This window comes from Phytophthora infestans, genomic scaffold (genome assembly GCF_000142945.1).
Source record: "Phytophthora infestans T30-4 supercont1.48 genomic scaffold, whole genome shotgun sequence".
NCBI lineage: Eukaryota > Oomycota > Peronosporomycetes > Peronosporales > Peronosporaceae > Phytophthora > Phytophthora infestans.
The window spans coordinates 356977-365899 of record NW_003303711.1 but is presented as its reverse complement, the minus strand read 5'-3'; positions in this window follow the sequence as shown (position 1 = coordinate 365899).

Genomic DNA, 8923 nt, shown 5'->3' with positions numbered 1-8923 from the left:
CAGCTTGTCAACATTGCCACGCTGCAGAGAACTGCTGTACCGTGTATTTTGCGTCGCGGCTACTCTCCTCGAAGTGTAGACGGGCGGTTCCGAGCGTAGCCATTCAGTCTGTTTATGTAGTCGCACAGATGTTGTTACGTTCACGCTTTGCAGAGTAGTAACGGGACAGTGCCGGCTGCGTGAACTACGAGTAATAGTAGCGGATGAACGCATCACTCAGCAGCTTCCACTTGCGCTTCGTCTTCTTCGGAGATTAACGGAACCAATGAATGGCTTCGTCCCGGAGACTAAGCTAAAATGAAATGCACCATTTGGCAGCACCTGTGTGCGTTCCAGTCATTTCGTAGACGAACCCGCGGAGCCACTGCATATAGTTCTCGCTCTTGCTGCGAGAGCCTGAGAACGGCTTAATGCAATCCAATGGTCGGTATGATGCCATTTCAATACTCGGTGTCGGGTCCACGTCGTTAAGCGTTGCCAGCTCATTCATCTGACGCATTAACTCGACTTGAGGATCTTCTTCGTCGAATGTACGCATCAAAATGTCATCGTCACTTGACGAACCACCGCTGTCAACCTGACGACGTCGGGCGACACTTTTGGAAGCTCACGCACCGCCCCGGCGACCGAATGAACCCTCGTTACCAGCGTACACGCGTTGCATACAGCTCTCCGAACGTGGCGTAACCATGTGCGAGTCTTGAAAGTACGGTGAAGCTTCGGTAGTGCCAAAGGCACCACGATCAACTCCACGCTTGGTAGGAGGCGTATGGTCAAGTCGTTGGAGTGGCCGCGGCAGCGGAATCGTGGACGGATCTTCATCCTGAACGGTTGGTCAACTCACAGGCTGCTTTCCAGCGCTGATGTCGACAGCGCCAAATGCCTTCCGAAGCTTCTTCTTCCATTTCTAGAGAGCAGCTCCGGCCTCATGAGGTCGCCAATCTTGGAGCGACATCGTCGATTGATTAGTCTCGTTCTCAAAGCCCAGCGACAAGAGTAGCGAGACTGAATCCTCGACAGCTTGGCTAGTCGAAACCAAGTTGACTGAGTATCGAAGTAACTGCGCAAGCGTGGGTCAGTCGGCCTGTCGCTTGTGGATGGGCTTGAACAGCTGCATCCAATCATCATTCTGTATCAGCGCTTGTACGCGGCCGAAGACGCGCTTGGCGGCTGGCGTGTCACCGTTGATAGGTGGGCGAGGTGCTTTCAGCAATGCTGAATGCTTTGAACTCGCCACCGAAGGCTTAGAACCCTCGTCCCATCGTCGTATTCTTTATAGACCGGTTCTGGCCCCGCAACGTCATATAGCTCGTCGACGAGGTTCCTCGAAAGGGACCTGGTCGCTCTACTCAGCCCTGATGATAGCGTGGCTGTCTCCAGGTGTCGCGGCGCCTGGCTCTGGAGCCGGCGTCTTGACTTCGTAGCCGTCATAATGATGGGCGTCAGGACCGTCGTCCGCCTTGTCCTCGCAGCTCACCGAAAGCTTGGTGGCGGCTGCAAAGCGTCCAGCCGACACGTCCGAGCTTGAACCCTTGTTGCGAGCCCCGCCAGACTTGGCAGGCGTAGCTGGTGCCGTCGGTTGTTATTTCGCCATACTTCTTGTTTTTCTTGTTCTTCTTCTCTTGGTTCCTCGCTAACTAGAAGGCCATACAAACAGTTCACAATGGCCACCCTCTGTTCCCGGGTCGCGACACCAGCTGTGGTAATGGAATTCCCCCGTGAACTCTAGCTACAAATGTAGTTAGGACGTTCCGACAACAATACGTCTGCTAGAATTGCAATCGATCTTTCGGGTAGACCTGAAGACCCCAGTTCTGCCCCTGCACCGGGAAAAACCGGACCTTGTAAACTACTTATATCGGCCAACCTGTAAAAATAAGTACACGCTACTAGCACGAGCAAAGCTAGCAGGTGTTTTGAATCCTCGTGGTCCCAGCAGCGGAAAGGTACCAGGCACGGGTAAGCCTTTTACGAGAGCACCGAGTGTTTAACATTCGGCTGGAAGAATAAAAGGGATGCAATACAAGCGCTGCCAGCCGTGCAAATAGGCAACAATAAGCCGTCACGTTAAACCACCCGATAGTAATCGGCCAAAACACACAGTCTCTTGGACTTGCCGGATGAACCCTCGCTACAGAGCTTTGAGTTCACCGACATGCATAACACACTAAAATAAACTTGACCAGACGCTTACTTTGAAGCCGGACGTCGCTCTGTGTGCTTGAGTGGAAATTCTGTTCTGTATTTAAGCTTACCCTTTCGGGTCTATTCCTAATAAGAAGTCCTAATCAAGTATACAAATATCAAGTGAACAATGATCCGTTATGGATCTTCTTGCATGCCAAGCGTCGTCTGCACCGTCGCATGAGCATCTTTAACGGTCCGCGCCCTGTCCCAGACGGTGAACGTGCCTGTAAAGGGTTGCGGGGTCTTCCGCGAACTCATCCCAACCACCACCGAGGTTTCGTACCGTAGATGGCCAGTTCTTGGACGCTGAATGCGAATCCGGTCAGCCCATTATGAATAATAAGGACAGCCTGGATAAGTGACATCTGGACCGTATCCAATATTCGCTGAGTATTCGGTAGTGACGCCGTCGAGTCTCTTGCACCTTGGAGCCACGGTACATCACGTGACCGAGGACTCGTCGCTTGAACATCTCGGGCGGTGCCGCGTCTATGTCGAAGGGTGATGATCCGCAACTCTGGAGAAATCACTACACCACACTAAAGTACAGTACCGCCACATCGACTTGTTACACCCACCTGTAAGGTCTGCACTGTCGCACACATACTCGTGTCTATGTAGACAACAACTAATTCGTCGCGCGTAGTGCACATTCAATACTGTAGTTTCAATTTGTGAGCGCGCATTAGTAAAATACGCTGTGTGAGCGTTGATGGTACATATACCATGATTTAGCTTATGTCCAAATAAGTGAGTGAATTTTCCATCTACGTGACGCGTACGCGGGTAGCAACGGCCAGCTTGCAGAGATATCAACGCATGATTGATAACGCGTTCTGGGGGTTTGTTCAGCCAAAAGGAGATTGGTTTGAATACTCGGACACGATGCGTTTAGCTGAAGAACAGGTCAAGGTACGTCGTGGAGTAGGCACCGATGGTTCGCTCCAAACGAAGTTCGCGGCAGACCGCGAAGCACCGGTGGAGGCCGAGCCCATATTACAGCTCATCAACAGTCCCGTCGCTGACATGTTTACGACTGGGGAGCCAGCCGAATCGTCGCTGGTACCCGTGTTTGGTCGACGGTCGTTTGTGGATGATATTTGCTTTGGCGGCAAGGATTTCGACAGCTGTCTGGCGACGCTGAGCTGATTGATGGCAAGATTTGCACAGTGAGCTTGCGGTCATCACCGAGCTTTCGTTTTCAACGAGCAAGCGGGGCATGCAGTCGCTCCTTGGAGTGGTTAATTATTACATCCGCTTTATCCAAGACTTTGCTGTCTACGGTGCGGCGCTGTCCAGCTGAAGGATGAAGACTTTGTCGCTGAAGGTGGCCTTTCTGTGGCACGTCGTTCCGTCGAGAAATTGAAGGCGAGTGTTTCACATGCACCCATCCTCAGGCACTTCGATCGGTCGAAAGAAGTTCATGTCATGCTCTTTGCGAATGAATGGGCTATGAGCACGACGCTTATGCAAGGTACCAAGGTCGTCCAAAGCCAACCATTGGCTGATGACATTGCTTTTCTATAGGTGACTTATAGTTTTAATATTTAACTCAAGCTTAGCCTACCTATAAATATACTCAGCTTACAGCCTACCCTAAATTGTTTTTTTTGTCACCTCGCTCCCTTTAAGTAAAAAGGGACCTGTGAACTGCCGTTCACTGAGAGTTTGTAAACGCTCGGAAGCCAACTTCCTCTAGTGCAAGGTGCTGTGTGACCCCGTTATCCTTGATAGCACTCGTAATCAATCCACGCCAAAGCGGGTCGACTACCTGAACCTCTCTAAGATTTGTTGCCTTGGTTATGAACAACATTTCCCATCCGAACGGCTCACAGTTCGAGTTGGTTCAGAAGATGGCAGGTATCTTCGAGATGGAGGCCCTGCAGAGCCTGGTGGTGTCAACACCGGCCGCGCAGCTCGAGCGCGTCAATGTGTTTGACGCTTACGAGCAGGGTCTCATCGCGCATGTGCGGGAGAACCTGCAGGCTCCGGCGGTGGAAGCGAATCCATCTCACCCGAAGCCAATTCGGCTGAAGGTTAAGCCGTATGAAGGGAAGGAAGGCGAGAGCCTTCACTTCTGGGTCCGAGAAGTAGAGCTCGCTATGGACGCGGCTCTGATCTCGACCGAGCAACTTCGTGTTGCCTTTGCACTCTCCAACCTTAGCGTTCGTGCTAAGGGCTGGGTGTACACATCCCCTGGATGTTTCACATCCTGGGCTCAGCTGTGTGAACAGCTCCGAGCCGCGTTCCTCCCGGCGAACTTCGAGTACCGCCAGCGCTCGCGATTCCTCTCGTGCAAGCAAGGGAGGCGTGAGCTGCATGAGTACGTCCATAAAATACGGGAGCTCACGGCGTCCCTAGTGGGACACCCACTCAATGAATAAATCAAGATGACTGTGTTCATGGACGGCCTTTGAGTGGGCCCCGCACGCACGCAGCTGTTCCGGGTGCAGTCAAACACCCTTGAAGAGGCGATTCAAGCGACTCTCCAAGAAGGGTACAGTCATCGCTAGGCACGTATCCCGGCCTCAGCGTGGCCTGGGAGTTCCTTGTCGGCTCCCGGTCGAACGAGCCCCAACGGACCAGTTCCCATTGGAACTCGGCTCCGCCGAACAGCGTGACATCCGCTGCTTCGGCTGCGGGAAGATGGGCCACTTCAAGCGCGACTGTCCCGCGGAAAGACTCCGCAGACGATCTTTCCTCAAGCCCGTCCTCATGGGTCGCTGGCAGAAGCCAGGATCTCGGGGGCAGGGGAACGCCGGAAACCAGTAGGGGCGGGGCGCCCTACTGGGGAAGAACTAAGTCATCTTGATGGGTGCGCGGGTGGCGCATACCACGGGTACTTAGCCCCTGAGAGTATTCGCACCCTCGAATCGGTGAAGAGCAGCGGCGGGTTGCTCGTAGTACACGGATGTGTACGGGGATACGATCATCCCTTCAGAATCTAGATCGATTCTGGGGCATCGAGGAATTTCGCACGCCGCCAGACAGTTGCTTGTAATAGCAACAAGTTGTCCGATGTTTTGAGAGAAAGCAAGGGCAACGGGACAGTATCAGAGCGACCGGCTGACGGGAAGGTCGTCACTGTCCCCAACGTCCAAGTGGATCTGGCCGTCAAGCTTGAAGACTTTGACAGGCTCGAAGAGTTCACTGTTCTCGACATGGATCCATACGATATGATCCTGGGCATGCCCTGGCTGAGAAGCACGAGCCCTGGATCGGCTGGCGAGGCTAGGCAATCGGTGCCAGCCGCCCTGCGCAGCCCGACAGAGCATTGGTGAGTCATGTTCCCACCTCTGTCAGAACCCGGGGCGCCCGCAAGGGTTGTCGGGGGACCAAAGCGTCCGGCAGATGCTTGGGAGTCGTCGACGTATATGACGCCTCCAAGGATGTTTTGATGGTGGCAGCGCCCAGAGGAGGCTCTGGCCAAGTGGGTAACTTGGGTCCACAAGCGGGTAACTTAGTTCAGCAGACAGCTGCAGCTATCACGAACTTTGACGATAGCGTGTTCCGGGTGGGTAACAGAGTTCCACACACGGTCGCCCAGACCTTAACTGAAGAGGAAGACGTCGAATACGCTTCCTGTGTGGGTAACATAGTGCCACACGCGATCGCCCAGACCTTAACTGAAGAGGAAGGTGTTGAGCACGCTTCCTGTGTGGGTACCACAGTATCACACGAGGCCACGAGTGCCTCGGATGTCGGAGCGCCGACATCCCCAGACGTGGGTAGCAAAACTCCACGTCACGGTCGCCGTCGACGACGACGTCGCTTCAAGCGACTCGGAGTCCAGTGCCCGGGCTCCTCCGACAAGGCCGGTGGAAGAGTGTTATCGCATCTTCGATGGCGAGACCGGCTTACTCGTAAAGGCATCAGGTGTCCACTTGGAGCCGTTGCCAGAGGTTGCAGAGATACCGAACCTCGAGGAAATGACGGCCGAGTCTTTCCTGGACAACCTCAAGGCTGGGAAGATTGCCGAGATGGTGCTCGTTAGACCAGATGCCACTCGGGAGAAGTTGAACTACTCCTCTGTCTTGGACGAGGACGTCCTAGAAGATTTGAGCAAGCAGCGTCAGACGCGCTTGGGTTCTGAGTATCTTAAGGACCCCCAGGAATCCAATGAAACAATAGGTAGCGGAGTATGCGGACGTGGTGAGCAAACATCCACCGACCCAACTCCCACCGGATCGAGGCGTACGGCATGAGATTGATCTCGTGCCTGGCACAAAGTATTGTGTCACGAGGTAATGGCTTGATGCCTTCTTCGCTGCGAAAGCGAAGGCATGCATGGTGCGGAAGTCGAAGTCCCCGCACTCGATGCCAGCTTTCTGCGTTCGGAACCCGAACGGAAACTGCCGTCTAGTTCATGCTTATAACAAGCTGAACAACGCGATGGTGCCGGCCCAAACACCAATCCCACGAAAGGACGTGTTGTTAAACAACATGGCAGGAAGCGTACAGTAAAGTGCGCTGGATTTGGTAGACGGATACTACCAGATCTTGATGCTTGAGAGCGACATCCCACTCACCGCGGTGGGCACTCCAAGCGGCATGCTTTGGGAGTGGCTCGTCATGCCGCAGGGCTTGTCTAACACCCCGGCGACATTCAATAGCCTCGTGACGCAATTGTTCAGGCCACTGCACGCCTTCGTACAGACGTACTTCGACGACATATTCGTCCATTGCCGTGCCGAGGGACGCAAGACGGCCATGGAGGTGCATCTGGGCACCTCCGTCGAGTGTTGGACGTGATGCGAGCGAGCAGGCTTTACGTCAACATCGACAAGTGCGTCTTCGCGTCATCAGAGATTAAGGTTCTCGGTTGCTTCGTAAGAAACGTGGGCGTTCGGGCTGACCCAGACAAGGTCAGGGACATAGCAGCATGGCCAACGCCCCGATTCCAGAAGGATCTTCGAAAAAGGTTGGGCTTGTCTAACTATCTTCACAAGTACAGTGCAGGGTACGGGGGCTTCGCTAAGCCCTTGTCGGGCCTCCTTCAGAAGGACGTCGACTGGCGCTGGGAGCAAGAGCACCAGGATGCTTTTGACAGCATCAAGGCCAGCCTCCCAGAGGCTCCTGTCCTGGCCCTGCCGGACGAGACGAAGCCGTTTAGCGTCGTCTGCGATGCGTCCAATTCCGTCATCGGGTGTGCACTGCTGCAGGTCAACACGGCTGGACATGAACGAGTCATCTCGCTCCAGTTCAGGCAGGTCAAAGCCGCCAAACGGAACTACCCTATCCACGACAAGGAGCTCCTGGCAATGAAATATGCTCTTGTGACGTTTCGTGTTCACCTTCAGGGCTCCCGGCCCTTCGTGATCTACACAGACCACGCATCCTTGAGGACGGCGACTAACTCGCCTCACCTCTCCCAAAGGATGGTGAGGTGGCTGTCCTTCTTCGCGGAGTACAACTTCCGCGTCGAGTACAAGCCGGGCAAACTCAACGTGATTGCGAACGCCCTCAATCGGCGTCCTGACTACAAGTTGGCCTACATCACACGGGTGACAACGGATCTATATGAGCGGATATGCATGGCGTATCGAGACGATGAGGCTGTCGCGCCTATCGTCAAGTTCCTCACGGCAGGAACGAGCGCGAAGTCCGACTGGCTCTCGTCGCGACAGCGCTCACGGCTCCACCGATATGAGTTGAAGGATGGCCTCCTCTATTACAGGGTGGAACCCTTTGAACCTCCACGGATGGCCGTACCCAACGACGAGGATCTGAAGCTTGATATCCTCGCGGAGGCGCACAATGCGCCCTCCAGCCGCCACTTGGGTCGCGATAAGACCTTTTGGTCGGTCTCTCAGGCCTACAGGTGGGCCTACATGTATAAGTGGGTGGCACGATACGTGAAGACATTTGAAGCATGTCAGCGGGTCAAACCCGCAGGGCACTCTTCGGCTCCACTACAAAGCCTGCCCGTACCGGCTGACTGTTGGAAGTTGATGAGTCTTGACTTCATATTTGGCCTTCCCGCCGACGGACACGGCAACACCGGAATTTTGGTGTTCGTGTGTCGCCTGAGCAAGATGTACCATCTTGCTCCGGTTCCCGTCACTGTTACGGGCGGCAAACCGGAAGGTTGCTCGTCGATAGGGTGTTCGCTATCACAGTCTCCCGGAGACGATTGGCTCGGACCGAGACCCGCGGTTCACGACTGCATTTTGAGCAACGCTGTTTCCTTTACTTGGAACTCGTCTGCAGATGTCCACTGCGGATCATCCGCAGACAGACGGCCAGACAGAGCGCGTCAATCGAGTGCTCGAGGACACTCTGCGCAGTGTGTGCGCAGCAGCACCACGTACGTGGTCGACGCAGCTTCCAGTTGTTGCGTTTGCGCTCAGCAACGCGGTGCACGCGTCCACGGGGCTCACGCCGTTCTACTTGAACAGCTCCCGTCACCCCAGAGTGCCTCTCACGCTTCGAGGAGACACTGACTCCTCCATGCTAAGTGAGGGAGAGGCTCGGAAAGCCCTTTCCCCCAACCCTTGGGTGTGAGACCAGTTTCGCAGCGGAAACAAGTGGAATCCGTTTTGGATACCAAGCTGAGCATTATCAGCAGGGTCAGCGATGCAATAGCGGCGGCCCAGAATAGACAAAAGGAGTACTCCGACAAACATGGAAGAGATAACTGAAGTGTATTTAAAGTAGGGGAGTTAGTGTTACTAGCCACGAGGAACCTACCTCTTGACACTGTCAGCTCTGTCGGCTGAAGCACCGCTTCATCGGA